The sequence below is a fragment of the Carcharodon carcharias genome, chromosome 5 (genome assembly GCF_017639515.1).
Source record: "Carcharodon carcharias isolate sCarCar2 chromosome 5, sCarCar2.pri, whole genome shotgun sequence".
Taxonomy (NCBI): domain Eukaryota; kingdom Metazoa; phylum Chordata; class Chondrichthyes; order Lamniformes; family Lamnidae; genus Carcharodon; species Carcharodon carcharias.
Genome location: NC_054471.1, coordinates 79,400,319 through 79,421,770, shown reverse-complemented (window position 1 = coordinate 79,421,770; position 21,452 = coordinate 79,400,319).

Below are 21,452 nucleotides of genomic sequence, written 5' to 3'. Positions count from 1 at the left end.
TCTTTTTTTTAAGAGTTCCCCACTCTGTTACATGTTTATTTAAATTGGAGACACATGTTGTCAGTCCATGGTATGTCCATTCATTTTGTGCAGCATCATGGATCCACGATAATCATGTGTTGTCACTCTCGTGTCATTATTGGAAACCAACTCAATGCCTGTTCAGTAATTTTTTTGTTCAGTCTCTGAGGTGCCATTCCTGTTGAATTATTCACCACATCATTATGAGAGTCAGGGAGTGGAGAAAAGCATCATTATTAGAGGCCAATCTTAACAACTCCCTGGCTCTTCAGCATACCAACCTATGGGCTAGAGCATATTGCCACCACTCCCCCGCTCTCATACATGCTCTGAATCTAGCTTTGTCTGTTCAAGGATGGCTGGTGTCTACCACTTGCTTGTGCCAGCAATACAGGAATTTTCTTCAGCTTTAGTATCATCTTCAGCTCTGGCCTCAGCCTTCACTCCTCCTCCCTACACATCAACTCTAATGAGTCATACAGGATCCCTCACCTGCCTGGCTAATGTTACCCACTGCAATATGTCTCAGGCATCCGAATTAACTCCAACTGGCATTCTCCAACTAATCCTTCACCAACCCACACTCCTACTGAGTGTAGTATGCACAAGTAGGCAAATGCCGTCATGGTGGCTCGAGAGGAAGGGGTAAGGGGGTGGGGGGGCTTATGGTGCTGGGGAAAAAAAATGATGAGATACAACTGTTTCTCACAATGTCTGAGAATTCACCTTTTGATCCCAATTCAATCCTAGCAAGCCCTGTCTACCATCTCAGCTGGATGTAAGAAATCCTATGGAACTACTTTGAAGAAGAGCTTGGGAGTTCTCCCCGATGTCCTGGCTATTATTTATCCCTAAACCAACATCATTGAAGCAGATGATCTGATCATTATCATACTGCTATTTGTGGGAGATTAGTGTGCACAAATTGACTGCCATGTTTCCTGCATTGCACCAGTGACCACACCTCAACTGCACTACATGGGTTGTAAAACATTTTAGCAAGTCCTGAGGTCATGTAAGGCGCTATATAAATGCAAGTCTTTCAATCTTTTATACTTATATACTTCTGTTTGGCATTATCCTCCTTTGTGTGACTATTTCGGCTGAAAGTTATTTGAAATGGGAACCTAAAAACGTTAAGCCCCGGGAATATTTCTAGTATACACTTCTGGGAATGAATTGTTTCAAAATGTACCATTTGCTGGAAAAACAAGAGCAGTATTTGAAAAACTTTTAAGAGAATTTGGGACAGTCATCAGATTGAATCACATCACAGAGTTTACATTTATCCTGCTGCCAGGGTTTACAGGTGGCGATGCAGCTACCTCAGCATGTCCGAGGTGCAGTGCCGAAGGAGGATGCACCTCTCAAGGGAGACAGTGACCTCCATTTGTCATATGATTGGGCCTGAGATCACCTCCGACTGTGTGGGTAGACACCCTATGCTAGTGGCTCTGAAGGTCACAGTGGCACTCAACTTCTATTCCTCTGGCTCTTTCCAGGGGTCAGTGGGAGTCTCCCAATCAGGTGACACAGTTGCATCAAGCTGATGACAGAAGCTCTGTTCAGGCAGGCCATGACATTTATTCATGGATGAAGCCAGCCAGGCTGAGTGAACCAGAGGCTTTGCAGCGATTGCTGGGTTCCCTAGCATTTAGGGTACCATTGGCTGCACACATGTAGCCATAAGGCACCAGTGGGTCAGTCAGGTGCCTTTGTCAACAGGAAGGGATTCCACTCCGTGAACGAGCAGATAGTGTGTGACCACAGGATACGGATTCTGCAAGTCTGTGCAAGGTACCCAGGCAGCTCCCATGATGCTAACATCCTCAGACACTCCCAGGTGCCAAGGCTCTTCAGTGCTTCAGCCTGACTGGATGGATGACTACTGGATGACAGGGGCTATCTGGTGAAAAGGTGGCTCACGACACCTCTCCATCACTCAAGAACAGAGGCAGAGCAGCATTATAATAGAAGCCACGCCTTCACAAGGGCAGTGATAAAGAGGATCATAGGTCTTCTGAAGATCCACTTCCAATGCCCGGACCGTTCAGGGGGAACACTACAAAACCCCCCAGAGCGAGTGTCACTGATAGTGGTTGCATGCTGCGCTCTCCACAATCTGGCACTGGCAAGGGGGGACCCACTGGAGGAAGAGGATCTTGAAGCAGCTGCACAGGCCATAGAGGATTAATTCAGTAGTGAGACAGAAGAGGAACATGGTGAGGAGAACGCTGAGGGCGTGGAGGCAGACCTTGGTAACCTGCAGGGAGGCAGGGACACCAGGGATTCCTTGATCCAACACTCCTTCAGCTAGGCTCCCAAATAAGTGCTACCATCATGCCAGGGCTGCCGCTTCCATCCAGAATGTCCAAAATGCCCCTGTCATGTGAACCCAAAGTCTACTCAGTGTCTGTGCAGTAAAGTTTAGAGTCACTCACATCCAGCATTACATACTGGCATACCCTCCACCAAAAAAAGGTAAAGCATACTCAGGCCATCACAACAAAAGCAAATTTAAAGTTAATGTCGCACTCAAATCACATTGACATGACCATTACTGGTGTTGACGTCCACACCACTAGACCTATAAGCCAAACATAACTGAATAGAAAATCACCCGTGAACAGTCCCTCTTGTGCTCATGGTGCCTTAAACTTAAGTTTATGAGTGCTATGTCTTGATACCCACCCCCTTGTTAGCATTGGAGACAGCCTGCTGACTCTGCTATCTTGTTGGCCTTGATGACTTTGGCTGACGTCCTCTGGCCAGTGGAGCCTGTGTTGGCCCCGCCTGGGAGGGTGCAGCCAGTGCCATGGCTAGCATCTCTCCAGTCATTGCAGCCTCATCAGATGCTATGGTCATTGGCAGAGGGATGCCGTCATCTGGAGTGCACTGAGAGGAGCCTGCAGAAATGACAGGCAGCTTGTGCGCCAATGTGAGGTTGCTCTGGACTTCCCTGCTTGCTATTGATGGACGGGCACCTAGCTGGGATACTGGGTGCCTCATCCATCTCCCACACTGGCACTGACCACCTGAGGTCAGTGCCTGTGTGAGGGCTTGCAGGTCTGAGCGCAACCCCAGGAACCCTGGTTTTGTCCCTGAACTGTCCCTCCATGAAAATCACCACTCTCTCAGTGAAGGAGACAGTGCGCTCACCCATGAGGGTCAATGCAGGGCTTGTGCTCCACATGGACTCTTCCACAACAGGGACCATGACACACATACCCTCATGGATCTCTGCCAGATCCTCCCGCACATTCTGCTGGACATCCAGCATCTACCGCCTGATGGATGACTCCAGAGGCTCATCATCAGCCTTCAACCCAGCATCATCCTGGTCTCCAATAGTCCTCTGACTGCCAGTGCCCTGGAAGCTCTCTGCCTCCACCTGCAACTCAGGCATGTGTGAGGTGCCCTCACCAATGTGCACCAACAATGTAGCCGATGATCTAATGCCCACCAAGGTGCTGGTATCTGCGCTGGTGCCTGGTTCAGAGTGTGGGTGTGACGCAGGTACAGATGAAGCCTGGCGGTCCTCTGGCATCAGAGGTAGCCCTTCTGTGTCCTGAGAATGAGTGCATGCTGGCAAATCTAAGGGAGAACAAGGACCTGTCATTGGTTAAAGTCATCACATTGTCACTGTGCATGCCAGGCACCCTGGTGAGACAATGGAGATCTGCATCATGGTACCATCGTCTTTCAATGATCAATGGGACATCCAATTTAGATGCTCCCATCAATGATGAGACTACACAAGAATGTTTGCACCATCCGAAACTCTCACCTCTTTGCACTGCACTCTTACCTTCGTCTGGCACCCCAGCCTCTCCAAGCCCGGGTTGCACTGGGAGTGTGCCGGATCTCCAGCTCCAGGGTGTCCTGCTCGAACTTGGTGAGCAGCAACAGGTTGGGTGGGCATTCAACTGTCCATGACCTCTCCAATTGATTATGGCTTTTCTTCTCCTGAAAGGACAGACGAGCATTGATTAGTCCACTCTCTACCTGTAGCACCATTGCAGCCTGGCCAACCCCACCTGAGGAACACCTTGCAGGGCACATCCAAGTCGTGGTCTTCAAGCCACAAGCACTCAGTCCAAGCTGCCAGGGTTCACCTCCTTGGCCAACTCTGGTGTCACTGACAGTTGGCACTCAGACTCTAACACCCCCGAGCTCCACGGGGAACGGCTACACCTTAACACTTCACCACACTGATTCATGCCAACCTGGTACTCACCCTTCCTGAGCGCAGCAGGTCATTGAAATTCTTGTGGCACTGTACCCATGTGCGCTGCACCACATCATGGCTGCTGAGCTATGCTGCCCCCCGCCCCCCCCCCCCCACCCCCCCAAGCTTTCTTTGTCAGGTGTGGTAGCCTCCTCCTCTGTCCCTTGGTACAAGAGTGTCCCTCCTGGCAGCCACCTCCTCCAGGAGGACCATGAGGCACTCATCCAAAAAGCAGGGGGCCAAGTGCCCACCCAACCTGCCCTCCCACGTGGCGTCTCCAGCTGCTGCCGAGGCCATAAGTACCGTCTCCGCAACACAGGCTGTCTGCTTCTTCACCGGCAGCCTTCAAGGGGCTGCCTGCGCTGTTTTTAAACTGGTAACTGGCTCGTCATTGGACCCGGCGGCCGACAGGCTCTTGCCCCCGCCTGATCTTACCTCGACAATTGGGAAGCTGTGTTTCACGCTGGGCGGGCATAATTGGCTAGCCAGTGTGAAATTATGATCGTGAGCCGATCGCGATTGGGGGCCTCTTTCCTGGCCATTCCCAGGCCCACCAATCATGCCCCCATCCACCGAGCTGAAAATTCAGCCCAAGCATCCAAAACACACACAAACACATACACACAAGCACACATGCACAAGCACATGCACACAAGCACACACGCAAACACATGCACACAAGCACACACGCAAACACATACACACAAGCACACACATAAGCGCACACAAACACATTCACAAACACGCACACGCACACAAACACGCACACGCACACTCACATGCTCACAAACACACACACACCCATCAGAAGTAAGAGGAGTTAGAGTCCAGTATAAAAAGGTAAAACAATATACAGTTAAATATCGTTTGAATGCTCTTGAAGCATAGATTTTATACACTGCAGCCAATTTGGGTTAACTGATTTCTTGGATGTGGTTAGATGTAGAAGATGTTGCAATTATTATGAGATCTCTGTCTGTTGGTAGATTTCTAGAAGGCTTCTCGAACCAGGCGACACACTTATTCCAAAAGAGAGAGAGGGAGATAGGGCAGACATAACCTATTTCCCCTGCTGAAGACTTCCTTGACACACCGCCTGTGTTACTTGTAATCTTCCTCAAGTGGCTGGGCAGCCTCACCTTGAAATATTTCACCCATTATTATTTCTGAGAGGTTTTGGGTCTGTCTCTCTGTGGCAGCCATTACTTCAATATCCGGTACTCTGCATTTTTAATGTCTCTTCCTTGGACAGTAACAAGTTTCGATGGGTGTCTGGATTATAGAAAATGTCTCTCCCTTCATACTCCGCTGAGGGTGATTAGTTTGTTTCTCACCTTCACCTTGGAATGTGGCCTTGCTTTTTAAGCAATTTGCTATGTTTCAGTTCAAATTGCAAAATTTCCTGTCAGTGGAAAGTTGCAAAAGTATATTTTCAAAGATAACAGAGAAAAACCTTGTGACAGTATGCCTGATACTAGACTTCTGAAGCAACCATTCTATTTGGAAATTGGTCACAGCAGGAAACTCCCAGTGCGGTAAGTCTTTAGGGATGTGCTCAAAGCATCCCTGAAAAGGTCAATCATACCTACTGACTCATGGGAGTCCCTGGCTTGTGACCGACCAAAATGGAGAAGGCTCATTCAGGAAAGCACCGAACACACTGACAGATTTTGCTGGGAATGTACAGGGGCGAAATCGAGGCATCAGAGGGAGCGCATAAACCTCCATTCAGCCCATCTACCCAACCCTTCAAGCACCATCCTCCCTGCATGCTACAGTCTGCAGATTGCACATTGGACAAATCAGCCATCTTTGAACCCACCGGATTGGAGGGGAAGCAAGTCACCCTCGAACCTGAGGGACTGCCTAAGAGAAGAAGGATGAGGTCAAGATGATAAGCTCTCAAACACAGTACTCCAATTTGAAATTAATTTGCATCTACTTCAAGAATATGACAAATTGGAAATAGAATTGAACACTTGTTTTATGTAAGAAGGCTAAGATATAGATTACACCTTAAAAGCTCCAACTGAGAACAAAGATAAATTATGCTCAGAGGGAGAAAGAGCCCTCTGGCATCATCTTGGACTGGGAGATGTTCGAAGAGTATGTTCTTGCAAAGTAAATTGCTGTGGAAAGCTTACAAACCATTTGAAGTTGTTTTGAAAAATTGTCCAATTAAGGTCACCCAAAAGACTGCAGAGGATGATGTTCGGCTCCAGATAATGAATGCTTTGTTGTCTAAGAGGGGGGCAAGGAGACGTTTGTACTGATGTAATGAGTGGAACCTATCAATCATGTGACCACAAAGATTGTTGATGCACATTTAAGCACAACAATTGTCAACACATGTTAATCACAATGATTAATAACAAAGAAGAGTTGATTCATTCGACAGACTTAGAAACCAAAAAATGAGATGAAGGCCTGTGCAATGTTGAAATACTTGACATATTTTGGGATGCAGTGTCGAAAATTGAACGAACTACTTTTATAGAAAAACATCTAAAATAGTTTGGTGTGACAATAACAAGGGATGGTCTGAAGGAGAGAAGTGTCATCACAGATTGCCCTCTCTTTCAACACTCAAAATTGCTTCAGCATAGATGCAAGTAAAGTTGACACAAGCAACATAGAAAACACAGGTTGTTTCCAGAGAACTTAGAGAAATTACTCCACTAATGTGACGACCCTGTTCAAGAAGGGAGGGAGACAAAAAGCAGAAAACTGTAGGCCTGTCAGCCTAACATCTGTCTTTGGGAAAATGCTAGAGTCCATTATTAAGGAAGAAATAGCAGGGCATTTAGAAAAGTTTAATGCCATCAAACAGAGTCAACATGATTTTGTGAAAGGGAAATCATGTTTGACAAGTTTGCTAGAGTTCTTTGAGGATGTAACAAGCAGAGTTGATAAAGGGGAACAGTACTTGTGTATTTGGATTTCCAGAAGGCATTCAATAAGGTGCCACATAAAAGGTTATTGCTCAGAGTATTGGGAGTAATTTTATTAGCATAGGTTGAGGATTGTTAACTCACAGAGGACAGAGAGTCGGGATCAATGGGTCTTTATCAGGCTGGAAAGATGTAATTAGTGGAGTGCCACAAGGATTAGTCCTTGGGCCTCAATTATTTCCTATCTATAATAATGACTTGGAGGAGTGTAATTTATCCAAATTTGCTGATAATGCAAAAATTGGTGGGAAGGCATGTTGTAATGAGGACATAAGGAATTTGCAAGGGGATATAGATAAGTTGAGTGAGTGGGCAAAAACTTGGCAGATGGAGTTTAATTTAGGAAAGTGTGAGGTCATGCACTTTGGTAGGAAGAATCAAAAGGCAGACTATTATTTAAATGGAGAGAGACTCTAAAAAAGTGCTGCACAGAAGGAGCTGGGTGTTTTTGTGCATGAAACGCAAAAGGTTAGCATGCAAGTGCAGCAAGTAATTAAGAAGGCAGATGGAGTTCTGGCCTATATTGCTAAGGGGTTGGAGTTTAAAAACAGTGAAATCTTGTTACAACTGTACCGGGTGTTGGTGAGGCCGCACCTGAAGTACTGTGTACAGTATTGGTCCCCGTACTTATGAAAGGATATATTGGCATTGGAGGCAGTTCAAAGAGATTCACTAGGTTGATTCGTGGGATGAGAGGGTTGACTTATCAAGAATGGCTAAACAGGTTAGGCCTTTATTCATTAGAGTTTAGAAGAATGAGAGGTGATCTTATTAAACATACAAGATTCTGAGGAGGTTTGACAGGGTAGATGCTGAGAAGATGTTTCCACCAGTGGGGAATCTCAAACTAGTGGACATAGTTACAGAATAAGGGGATGCTCATTTAAAAGATGCAAAATAATTTCTTCTCTCAGAGGGTAGTGAATGTCTGGAATTCTCTACCTCAGAGAGTTGTGGAGGCTAGATCACTGAAAGTATTTAAAGAGGAGGTAGATAGATTTTTTAAACAACTATGAGGAGCTGGCATGAAAGAGAAGTTGAAGCCTGGGCAGATCAGCCATGATCTTATTGAATGGTGGGGCAGGCTTGAGGGGACGAATGGCCTGTTCCTGCTCCTATTTCTTATGTTCTTATGTTCACATTTACTAGTTTATAATGGGCAAGGACATCTCCAGGTGTGATGTATGCCAGCAGTTTTATGCTTCAAAAAACTGCCATCCATCATTGGAATTGTTAGATTGTACAGCTCATACAGTTGGCCTAAATGCTAACCAATACTTTTAGCATCTTACTGAGGAGCGATATGTACCAATATTGTCATACTTGCCTACCATTTTGTTTGCAAACTGTTGCCTCAAATTTCAAACTATTTGTACGATCGCCAGCTAATTGGAAATGACAAAAAAGAAATTTTCTGGCCCCACCGAGTTCAGGAGCAGAGCTGGATGTGGCCCAAGAATAACAGTGCTGGCCAGCGTGCCGGTCTCCCAATCCCATTCCTGGCACAGCCCTACAGGCCCAAGGCAGTTTTGCGGCTTGGCAGGGCTGCCCGCAGCGCCACAAGGCAGGCAGCGAATTGGGCTGATTTGAAGTCTTGCTAAGGGCACCATCAGAATGTCGGCTGGGGTTTCCCAACTGGCCTTCCATTTTCTTACATGATAGGGGGCAAGCGGCAGGCCAGGATGCAAGCACTCCAGACAGGCTACCTTTGTGTTGAAGCACCCGCTCAGTTATTTACCCTTTGCTGCAGGCTGCTGCTCCTGGCAAGCTGGAAGTCATCTGATTGGTCCTCCAGCTTCAAGAGTCCATGAGTCACCTATGATTGGATAGGGAACCTATCTCCCGGCAAATTAAGGGTCACCTGGGTCAAAGTCCCACCTGGGGGGGGGGGGATGAGATTCAGGGCCCAGAAATGGTCTCGACTCCTGTTTACTGTACCCCAAAGTGACACATATGACACATACGAATAAGGAGCGGGCGTAGGCCATACAGCCCCTCGAGCCTGCTCTGCCATTTGATAAGATCATGGCTGATCTGATAATAAATTGAAATCTGCACCCCACCTACCGCTGATAACCTTTCACCCCCTTGCTTACCAAGAATCTTCAGTCCTAGGTATTTTCTGAAACCCCTAAGTCTTTTTTACTTTTTTATTAACAAATGTTACACTTGGAAAATAGTGAGCTATGTGCATGTTGATTCCTGATATCTGTTCCAAGGAGTGTATAAACAAAAAATATAGCCACTAGTTCCAAATTGGGGTCATTATTGTTCTGTGGACGCACTGCCAAAAGGCTGAGACTGTCTGAACTTACAACCAACAGACAAGTGAAATATTCATCTCATTCAAGTGGACTGGTTTGGAACCCAGGTACTAGAGATGATAGGACAATGTTTGAGCTTATTGTAGTCCCTCAGTCCTACTTTAATCATCTTTATTCCCATAATAAAAGTAAAAATTTGTTGACCACATTAGTTCATCAACTCTTTTCACAAATGCTGTGGGTTAGAACCTCAGAGGAAATCACAAAGGGGAGCAAGGGAAGATCATGCCTACCGTAAGCACAAATCCAACAACAACAACTTGCATTACTGTAGCGCCTTTATGGTAGAAAACCATTCTAAGATCCTTCACAGATGGAGGGAAATAACTGGAAGTGGAACCATAGAGGAGTTATAAGGATAGGTGCCTAAAGGTTTGTTCAAGGAGGTGGAATTTATGGAGGGTATTAAAGCCCTAGGAAACAGCAATCTCAGGGGTAAATGCCAGAATATATCTCCCAGGAACACAGGCTATGGTGTAAAGAACAGCCAGCACCCTAGCAGGTCTGGGAGAGAGAAATGGAAGTCAGACAATGAGTAGTAGTCTCCACTACTCTCCTTCTCACTGAGATCACAAGGGGCGGAATTTAATGCCCTCCATTGTTTGGGGGACCTCATCGCCTTCCTGCCTCTACCTTCATCATGTCTGTGGCAGGAAGATTTGCGGATGCGCTTCCCACAATTAATGCCCATTCAAGGGCTTCATTCTGCTAGTGTTAAGCCAGTGGCAGGTGGGGGACATGTGGGAAACCTAAAAAAGTAAACTCTGTCGGGGTTGCTTGCAGGCTTCAAGGGGGTGCCCTTCGTTCAAAGGCACTCAATTCCTGATTAGGTGGGGAGCGGGTGGGGGGGTGCTGTTGAGAGCCACCCCCTCCTTCCCTTGTTGCCGACCCTCTTTCCCACACCCCCTACGACCCCTTCCGTGGGTTCCTTGGAAATCTTGCCCTTAGGTGAGGCCATTACTGGCAGCAGCCGCCGTCTCCTCCATGGCACATGGCACTGCCGAGGAAAGCAGAACTGCTGGCCTCCAATTGGCTGGTAGCTCTCAGTGGGCAGGACTTCAGCCCTTGATGTGCTTGATCCCGTGGAAGGCCAGTTAAGTCCCTGAGAGACCCTTGTTAACATTAAATTCTACCCAAGATTAAAGGTTGTGGAATACTGCTGATGGCCCACATCAAAATCAGTTTTCAACAACTAGATCTATTCCTCTTAGCATGGTGGTAGTGTCATTGTTATGACTGATGCAGTTGATAAAGCGGAGCTATTTAAAAATCACAGAGCGAAACTTTAAACAACTGTCATAAGCAATTATTTTAAGCGTTATGTTTGAGATGCGACTCTAAACTGTGGAATCAGACCACTAGTTCTCGAGGTTTTACATTAAACTAAATGAAACATTTTATTAATTTACACAAGTTAAATATATACACATGGCTACAAATTACGACTATGATAACTTTTAACAAATCCCCAAACTAATCTCCATTAAGGCAACAGCAACTCATAGACTTAACCAAACACCAGGCAAAGCATTTTCACCTTACAAATTCAGACTGAGGTTCTTTTCACTGTGGAGTCAGTTGGAGGCTTACAACTGCCTTTTGATCTTACGTTGCCTGTGCCTGCACACCCAAAAACTACTGAAGTTGTACCTACCACCACTGATTGAATTCAAATTCTCATTGTCTCACCAGTCTCTTTGAACTCCACCTTTTAACAATGAAACCCCTTTCAAAGTACCAATTGTATTCGTAATATAACCATATGGCTTGGTATCTGTTGAGCTTTCACCCCGCTTCTTGAATGTTCTATTCAAAAAATGCAAATGCACGTTATCTCCCTGTTTACACCTCAAACTAGTACATCAAAGCACCCAGACTAGCTGGCTTTAATCCAATTAAGACATACCCAGAGATCAAACCTCTGTTTTAAAAGAAAAACATTTTCCAAAATATTATATACATTAATAGTTTCATGACACTCATGCAACATGATGCAGGTGCCCTCAGTGTGAAGCCAAGATTTCATCTCCACTAGCACTGTCTGATGGTCACTTATACCAATACTGTAATAGACTGTATCATGGGTGAACCTGTGACAGGCAGATTGGTGAGGACCATGCACAGTGTTCAGCTCCATTCTCGACTCTTATAATGAAACATTCCATGGTCACATGCAGTTAGGCCTGAACATCATGGCCAATTAAGGCCATTGATAGGCTAATTAAGATTGTTAAAGACCAGCCCGTCCAACCTTAATGTTGGTGGGCAGGCCAGGAGCCCCAGCAAGCTCCTAATAATACATAATGGCATTATCATCCTTTTTCAAAAACAAACTTATTGAAACATGTAAGATCCTGAGGGGACTTGATTGGGTAGATACCATGGTGGATATATCTTCTGATGGTGGAGTTGGCAGACACAGTTTAAGAATAAGAATAAGAAGTGTCCCTTTTAAGACTGATTGTTTTTCTCTTCAGAAGGTCGTTCATTTGTGGAATTCTCTTACCCAGAAAACAGTGGAGACTGCATCATTGAATTTATTAAGGCTGAGTCAGATAGATTATTGATAGACAAGGGATTCAAGGGTTATGGGTGAGGTGGAGGGGGGCAGATAGAAAATTGGAATTGAGACCGCAGATATATCAACCATGATCTTATCGAATGTCTGAGCAGGCTCGATAGGCCGAATGGCTTACTCCTGCTCCAAAGTCCTATGTTCCTATGAATTTCCCCACTATCAACCATTGACCAGAAACTGAATTGGACCAGCCACATACGTACTGTGGCTGCAAGTTCAGACCAGAGGCTGGGAATTCTGCAGAGAGTAACTCACCTCCTGACTTCCCAAAGCCTGTCCACCATCTACAAATCTACAAAGACACAAATCAGGAGGGCAACAGAATACTCTTCACTTGCCTGGATAAGTGCAGCTCCAACAACACACAAGAAGCTCGACACCATCCAGGACAAAGCTGTCCGCTTGATCGATACCCCATCCACCACATTAAACATTCACTCCCTTCCATCGTTGGCAACAGTATGTAAAATCTACCAGATGCACGGCAGCAATTCACCAAGCTTCCTTTAACAGCACTTTCCAAATCCTTAACTTCCACAACCTAGAAGGACAAGAGCAGCAGGCACAAGGAAACATCACCACCAACAAGTTACCCTTTAAGTCACATAGCATCCTGACTTGGAATTATATCGCCATTCCTTTGCTGTTGTTAGGTCAAAATCCTGGAACTCCCTCCTTAAAAACAATGTGGGTGTACCTGCACCACGTCGACTGCAGCAGCTCAAGGTGTTGACTCGCCATCACTTTCTCAGCGGCAAACCAAGAAACTGATAAGGAGAAAATAGAATATGGAAGTAAACTAGCGAAGAACATAAAAATGGACTGTTAAAGCTTCTATAAGTATGTAAAAAGGAAAAGGTTAGAGGGCCTCATAGCCCTCAACTCCCCGATATTTCTTACAAGGCTCGACAGAGTAGATGCAGGAAGGCTGCTTCACCTGGCTGGGGAGTCTAGAACTGAAGGACAGACTCAGAATAAATGGTAGGCCTTTTAGGACCGAGCTGATCAGCCATGATCATGATGAATGGTGGAGCAGACTCGAAGGGTCGAATGGCCTACTCCTGCTCCTATTTTCTATGTTTCTATGAGATGAGGAGGAATCTCTTCACTCAGAGGGTGGTTAATCTTTGGAATTCTCTACCGCAGAGAGGTGTGGAAGCTCAGTCATTAAGTATGTTCAAAACAGAGGTTGATCGATTTCTAGGTATCAATGACATCAAGGGATACGGGGTTAGTGTGGGAAGATGGCACTGCGGTAAAAGATCCTCCAAGATCTATTTTAATGGTGGAGAAGACTCAAGGGGCCAAATGGCCTACCCTGCTCCTATGTTACTATGTTCCCAAACAGGAGTGGGCAACAAAAGCTGGCCTTGCCAACAATGTACACATCCCATGAACAAAGTAGAAAACCACAATCTTTCAGACATATCTTTTAGAATTTGGCCAACTTAGTCAGTAATTGTGTTAACTAGCCACTCATGGTAATGGACATTGATGTTCCCCCACCCAGCAATCAGCACTACCTGCAAGTGGTTTTGAACAGTGGGAATTATTGATCAGCTGATCATCAGCTGAGAGCGGGCAGGATGTAATAATCAGCATGAGATTTCCTTGAACATATTTGGACCCTTCAGGCTTTATGGGGTCCAGAGAGGATCTTTAAAATTCTCAGTGTCCAGTCACCAAGCTGTGCCTCACTGTGGTAGGATCACAGAGAGGCCTGTGGGTCTTATTCCATGCTCTGTAGGGTAAACAGATCTAAAGTTATGTAGGGTCAATAGATAATCAAAGCCTATGCCCTGTGGTATAAAGTGTTTAGATCCATCAGTTGGACCAGAGAACCGCCAGAATGCAGAAAAAGCCAATTTATCTATTGTTTTATAATCATGGTTACTGGCTGCATGCTATGTAGCCAATGGGAAGCAATTTCTGACAAGGCTACTTGAAAACTGAGGATGATAGACCGGATGCACAGAGGGAGCTGATAATTATAGCTCAGTGGGTAGGCTGACTGAATAGGCATGATGTGGCTGTCAACACGAACAAGCTAACTGACTAGACAGGGACGTGTGGCTGTCAGCATGGGTCAGTTTACTGAGCAAACACACTGTGTGGCTGACAGTTTGGACCCTCTGTCATTCATCTCTTATAACAAGCACAATTGAAGCCCTGCGTCGTTCTCGCGATTCAAAGAGGAAAGCAGAGTCTCCATGAGGACATTAGCACAGCGTATAGTTCAGCAAAATTTTAGACCAAGGGTGGAATCATCCCAGATTTGCGCTAAGTGCGGTAGCAGGTGGGAAAAAGAACATTTTACCCGTTGGCTGTAATGGTGGCTTTTCATACCGTATCACCCCAATCCTGCCTCATTAATCATGAATTCCCAGGAAACACGCCGTTTTGATGGTGCACGGGCTCTCATTCGCCCGCCACACTGTCACCTCGCCGCTTCCTCACGCCGTCTGCCATATTTAAAGTGCAGCCACACACACACCTCTCAGTGCTTCCAGGCCAGAGCAGCTACACAGAAGACATGGCCTTGAAAGGCAAGAAGACTGCAGCCCCCCAATTTAGTCATGCGTCCCTGGAACCCCTTTTGGATGTCATGGAGGCCTGCTGTGATGTACTTTACCCCCGCTCGGGGTGAAGGCCAGCAAGCAAGCTCACCAATCAAACATGGGAGATGGTGGTCAGTACCAATGCCCTGCAAAAGAGGACAGCCACCCAGTGCCGCTACAGGATGAATGGTCTCATCCATTCCGCCAGAGTAAGTCACTCTTCTCATCTCTCAACTCACACACACACTCAAACCCATCACACATCCACAGGGATCTCACACCTCAAGGGACACACCACTAACTCTCACACACACCCTCACATCCCCATCAGGCTCATATACTCTCGAGCTCGTGTCGTCGTCCTGTGCATGACTCCACTCACCACATGCAGCAGCATGTGTCCTGCTCACATTCTCTCCATCTGTTTTCATGCAGGAGAAGCTGGCTCACAGCAGCAAGGAGAGGTCCCAAACCAGCTGTGGAGTGCCCCACATTAGGACCCTCACTCACTCTGAGGAGCGTGTCATCACACTGACTGGTGAGGACCTGGACCGTGCCTACAGCGACAGTGAGGTTGGCAGCGAACACTCACGTGAAGATCCTGCACCAGGTCATCCCTCTCTCACCGCACTTTAGTGATCTCTCTTCCCACTTTTGACTCTGCTGCTGCATTAGCTATCTCTACTTTGGTTCATGGGAGCTCTGCCATGCGAGCAACACTCCCAGCCAGCCAGTATCTCAGGTCCTCTCCTCCAGCCAAGAGGACACCTCCTCATTGAAGAGTTGGCAATGAGAAGCCTGGAAAATCTATCACAGTGCTTACCCATACCCTCTACCAGTGCAGAGACACACAATTTGGTGGGATCTAGATCGAGTGCAGGCTTGTGTTCACAATGTGGTAGTCACCACACTGAAATGTGCCAGCAGCAGGAGGAAGAAGGTTCAGCCAAGCTCCCCGGCATCTGGAGGTTTATAGGAGAAGAGGCACCTGTGAGGTTCGAGTCAGATGATGAGCCTCTGTGATGGATGTGTTGCTCCAGGGTCCAGTTGCTGTTGGGCTCCAGCATCTTCTTCTCAGATGTCTGCCATCTGAGCAAGGCCTTAACAGTAAGTCCCTATTTCTGCTTGTCACACTTGCCCAGATGTGTTCTTGGCCAGCATGTTCTCCCATAACGGTAAATTTGGCATGGGGGGCAATTCTGGTTGAGGCTTATTTGAATCCCATTAGTGGGATGTAAAGTGGGCTCATGCAGCCTCCAGCAGTATTGACATTCTGCTGTGCTTTCACGCTGGCATGAAACTGATCTATGCCCCTCATGTTGAATTGACCCCCCTGCTCACCATGATACCCAACACCAGACAATTCTGCCCTAAGGGTCAGGGAACTCAACTGTGCGGGAAATCATGCCTGTATTATAATCTTGGAAAGTGCTTTGAAATTCCAACATGCTGTACTCCCTTAAAACTGTAGAGCACTTAAGTTAAAGTCAACATAATATCAACACAAAAGGACTCATTTCACTGGAGCAGGACATCTCATTAGTTAGTTAGCCCAGTTAGTTAGACTTACAATGATAATGGAAGGGTAAGGTCAAAAGGGAATTGACAAAGTGAAATAAAGAATGGGAATGAATGCTTGGATTGAGAGAGAAAATAAAGACAGAAAGAATTTCTTCTTCAAAGTTAAAAAAATTGGTATTGTTAAAACTTCTTTCACAATGTAAAGGAGTGCCACTCCACACTTATCTCATAGGCAGAACTCTGAAGAAGAGTCATAAGGATTAGAAACGTTAACCCTGTTTCTCTCTCCACAGATGCTCTCAGACCTGCTAAGTTTTTCTAGCATTTTCTGGATTTTTTTTGGGTCAATAACTTTGCTCAGCTCCTCCGCTGTGGCTTCAATATCCAGCTCCACCATGACAGGCAGACTTTTTATGACATCCAGAGCTTCCTCGGTGACCTTGTTCTCCCTAGAGTACAACTTAAGGTAGTCTTCCACCAATCTCTCCACATGTTTATTGCAGTCAGTGATGATCCCCCCTGCCTTTGTTTTCAATGGAGCTGTTTTCTTTACTGTTGCATTTTTGATCCCTTCATAAATGCTTCTCACATTCCCTGTGTCAAAAGATAACTGGATATTCGGGCAAAGTTGTAACTTGTATTCATTGGCGCATTTCACAGCAATCTTTTGGATTTTACTTCGGGCAGGGCCTAGTGCATTCAGGGTCTTCTCACTTGGATCTCACTTGTAATTAATCAAAGTGGATTGTTTTGCTTCAATGACAGGTTTCATCACATTGATATTAGCCTCAAACCACTTTTCTGCTCTTTCTTTCTACCTGTTCAGAGTGCGGTGTTGTAGATGGTGTCTTGAAGTATGTTCTATTTCTCCTCTGCCACTCTGTTCAATAGAATCAAGGAGCTGTTGGTTCTTATCTGGGTAGGCAGTACCAAAGATTAGATGAAGAGAGGGAGGAAAACAAGAGATGTAAATAATTTCTTATTAAAGGTTAAAAAATTGGTATTATTAAGGCTTCCTGAACCTTTTCACAACCTGAAGGAATGACACTCCATACTTATAATTGATTTTTTTCTGGGCAAAAGAGGGTGATTGGCAGCTATTCACAATTGCCATATCATTAAAAGGGCACTTACACTGTCTGTTGATAGCCATAAATGCCTGTGGCACATTTAATGAGCAAATTAATGTGCAAATACTGCAACTTTGTGAAAATCACGGGAGGAGGAAAAGTGCACGACCTCCTCTAAGCAACTTTTGGTAATTTGTTATTTGGGAGTCCCTTTTCGAGGCCAAATGTCACTGGCTGTTTTGTGGATTGATAACAGTGTGCATTGTGCAGACTCTGTTATTTTTAAGCAAAATTTGGCCCAATATTCTACTTCAATCATGAAGCATAACAGGTGATCTGGCATATAGAAGTATTAGTTCCTGTCAGGTAGTAACACAGTGAAAATTAAGCAATGTAAAACACAGGGGAAATTAGCAGGAAAAATCTGCTTTGTACGTCTTTACACGTGATAACTTACAGATGATATTCTGCAACCCAAATCTGTCCTGATACTCAAAGAACCAGCTTTTGTTTCCCTTCCCCCTCATATCATGATATCATGGATAATTAATGACAAAATCTGCTGAGCTTTAAAAAAATAGTATGAGGAGATAATTAAAGGTCATATTTTCTCACTGCACAGTGATGACTCCCATTGCCGTGATCTCTACCACCTAGAAAAACTGTAGCAGGTGCATGGGAAAGCCACCACCTGAAAGTTCCCATCTGAGCTACCCATGATCCTGATTTGGAAATATCTCCCTGTTTCTTTATTGTGCGAATAATTTCGCCACACAGATTGCAGCAATTCAAGAAGGTGGCCCACCTTCTTGAGGGCAGCTAGGGATGGGCAGTGAATTCTGGCTTTGCTAGTGATGCCCACATCCCGTGAATGAATTTAAATAAAAATCATGCTGTTTTATCCCAGAGAGTGCAGGCTCAGCTTTGTAGTTGGTACCTTCAGAGTAGACGGCAGGTACTTCTCTATAGTAGGGAAGTAAATGAGAGTGAGCATTACTCTGGGCTGTCTTGTGCACTTCCCAGTTGCCAGTTGCACAGGGCAGTTTGCTGGGGCCTGAATGATGTTACTCAAAATGACTTGGAACATTTTAATTGTGAGGATCTGAAGCAAGTTTAATTGCAGGGAACTGAACTGTGTTCCAGGAGCATAAAAAGACTAGGCCATTTAGCCCCCTGAGCCTGTTCCGCCATTCAATGAGATCATGACTGCTTTGTGACCTAACTCGGTGTGGCCGCCATTGCCCCATTATTGCCCCACGAACTCCAAAGAAGAGTCAAATTGGACTTGAAACATTCACTCTGTCTCTCTCTCTCTCCACAGATGCTGCCAGACCTGCTGGGTTTTTCCAGCATTTTCCGTTTTTATTGCCCCATTATTCCTTGATACAATTGCCATTTGTGAAAGAGAGTTCCAAACTCGTATCCCCCTTTGTGTATAGAAATGGTTCGTAATTTCATTCCTGAAAAGCCTGGCTCTAATTTTTACACGATACCCTCAAGTCCTAGACTCTCCAACCAGCTTTCTTCTTAACTTTCCTATCGGTTTGCCTTAATATCTTGGAAACTTAGGGCAGGATTTTTCGCTGAGCAGGCAGGTGAGCGCGCGCCTAACCTGCTCGAGTGTAAAATCATGCGCGATGACATCGGGCAAGCGTCCCAATGTCATTGCGCACTCACATGATGGTTAGTAGGCACGTGCGGGAGTCGGCAGCACGCCCGCCGCCAATTAAAAGGCCTATTAAGGCCATTAAAGTCCTAATTAAATGAAATTTTTTGCTACCCGTCCAACCTAACGCTTGGCAGACAGGCCAAGCAGCCTTTGCACTTCTTAGGAAACCTCATCCATAGGCAAGATGAGGTTTCCAACAGCAACTAAAAATAAAATATAAATTTTAACATTTCATTAAGAACATGTCCCTGCTCATGTAACAGAGTCACACAAGGGGACATGTTTTTTTAACAATTTAAGATAGTTTATTTTTAATTCTTAAACTCTTCATCTCCATGAGGCAGCTCTGTGCCTCAGGGAGCTTTTCCAGAGTGCACCCGCGCACATGAGCAAAGTTCTCCACTTGCCTTCCTCCCCACCCACACGCACAGCGCTGAGCACTGCCACACACATTTCATGCTGGGTGGGCCTTAATTGGCCCGCCAGCGTGAAATCGCAGTCCAATCCCAATCGTAGGTGGCGATTGCCCCGCCCACCCCTGCTGAGCCCGCCGACAAAGGAAAAATCCTGGCCTTAATCAAATCACCCTTAACCTTCTAAATATCAGGCAATACAACTATAGTTTGTATAATTTCTCAAAATTTACTTCTTGGAGTCAGGCACTATTCTGATAAATCTATGTTGCGCCCCCTCCAAGGCTAATATATCCTTCTTAAGCTGTGGTATCAAAATAGCACTCCAAATGTGGACTAACTGGTGATTTGTATAGATAAAGCATGGCTTCTACCCCCTGCTATTCCTCTAGATATTAGGGCAGCAATCCATTCACATTTTGATTATTTTCTGTACTTCTTCATGACATATAACAATCTATTTACCTGTATCCCAAGATTTCTTTAGGCCTCTATTGTTATTAGTTTTTCTTCATTTAGAAAGTACTATTGTATCCTTTTTTAGGTTCAAAAGTGGGTGACTTTATGTTTTCCTACAACGAAATCCATTTGTAACAATTTTAGCCATTCACTTAATCTATTAATATCTCTTTGTAATGTTATGCTTTATTGTAACATAATATCCTATTTCTAACTTTCAAGGTACAGGCTTTAATCAATGTGGACTCTTTGCAATTGACTTTTCCTTTTTAAAAAAAGTGGACAATATGCTGCAAAAGTTGGCTGCCGAAGGTCAGGTGACCTTCTATGATTTTTGCACAGGTAAAGAATTAATTCACATCTCTGGGAAGTTCTTAAAATGTAAGTAACTGTGGATGAAGTGCCTTCCATTGAATAGGCTGGCTACAAAACAATGTAAACTAACACCACATTGTCTGATATGTACTGAAACTCATTCAATGATCACTCCAGATTCAGTGTCTGTGAGCTCAAAACTTAACAAAGAAGTGTGGAGAGACCAGTTTATCACAAGCAGATATGACCAGTCACCTTTCCTCCCCCATGGTGTATTGTAAAAGATTTTGAGTTGTGATTTTTAATTGCCCTTGCAAGTTTCTTTTATCTTCCTTTTTCTAGCTTTTACTAACAGTTTTTGTTACCTATTTTTATTCTTTGTATCTTTCCCATTCACCAGGATCTGTGCAATTTTTGCAATTTTGTTAGCTTTATCTTATAGTTTTATGTTGTCTCTTCTCACTTTGGTCATTCATGACACCTTTTTTGCCATGTCTATATCCCTACACTAAGATTTTCTAAATGCCGTAACCTCCTTAATCATAGATTTTAGCATTTTCCCTATGGCAGATGTTAAGCTAATTATCCTGTAGTTTCCTGCTTTCTGTCTCACTCCTTTCTTGAATAGAGGAGCCATATTCACTATTTTCCAATCTGATGGGACCTTTCCAGACTGTAGGGAATTTTGGAAAATTAAAACCAATGCATCTACTACCTCAGCAATCGCTTATTTCAAGACACGAGGATGAACTCCATCAGGATCTAGGGACCCGTCAACTTTTAGTTCTAATAGTTTTTTCTCAGTACCCTTTCTCTGGTGATTGTAATTGTTATAAGTTCCTCCCTTCCTTTCACCATCTGATTCATAATTATATCTGGGATGCTATTTATATCCTCTCCGGTGAAGAGAAATGGAAAATATCTGTTCAATTCATCTGCCATTTCCTTATCTTCCATTATTAATTCCCCAGACTCACTCTCTAGAGGACCAACTCTCATTTTACTTATTCCTTTCCTTTTTAAAAACCTGTAGAAACTCTTAATATCTGTTTTTATATTTATAACTAGCTTTTACTCATACTCTAATTTCTCTCTCATTTTCTCGTTGTTCTTTCCCTATTTTTTATATTCCGTCCAATCTTTTGACCTGCCACTGATCTTCGCAGAATTGTATGCTTTTTCTTTCATTTTGATAACATCTTTAACTTCCTTACAGGTGACACATGCTTCTCTTAGACTCTTTCTTTCTCACTTGAATGTATCTTTCCTGAGTATTATGAAATATTTCCTTAAATGTCTGCCACTGCATCTCTACTGAGATATCTCTTAACCCAATTTTCCAGCT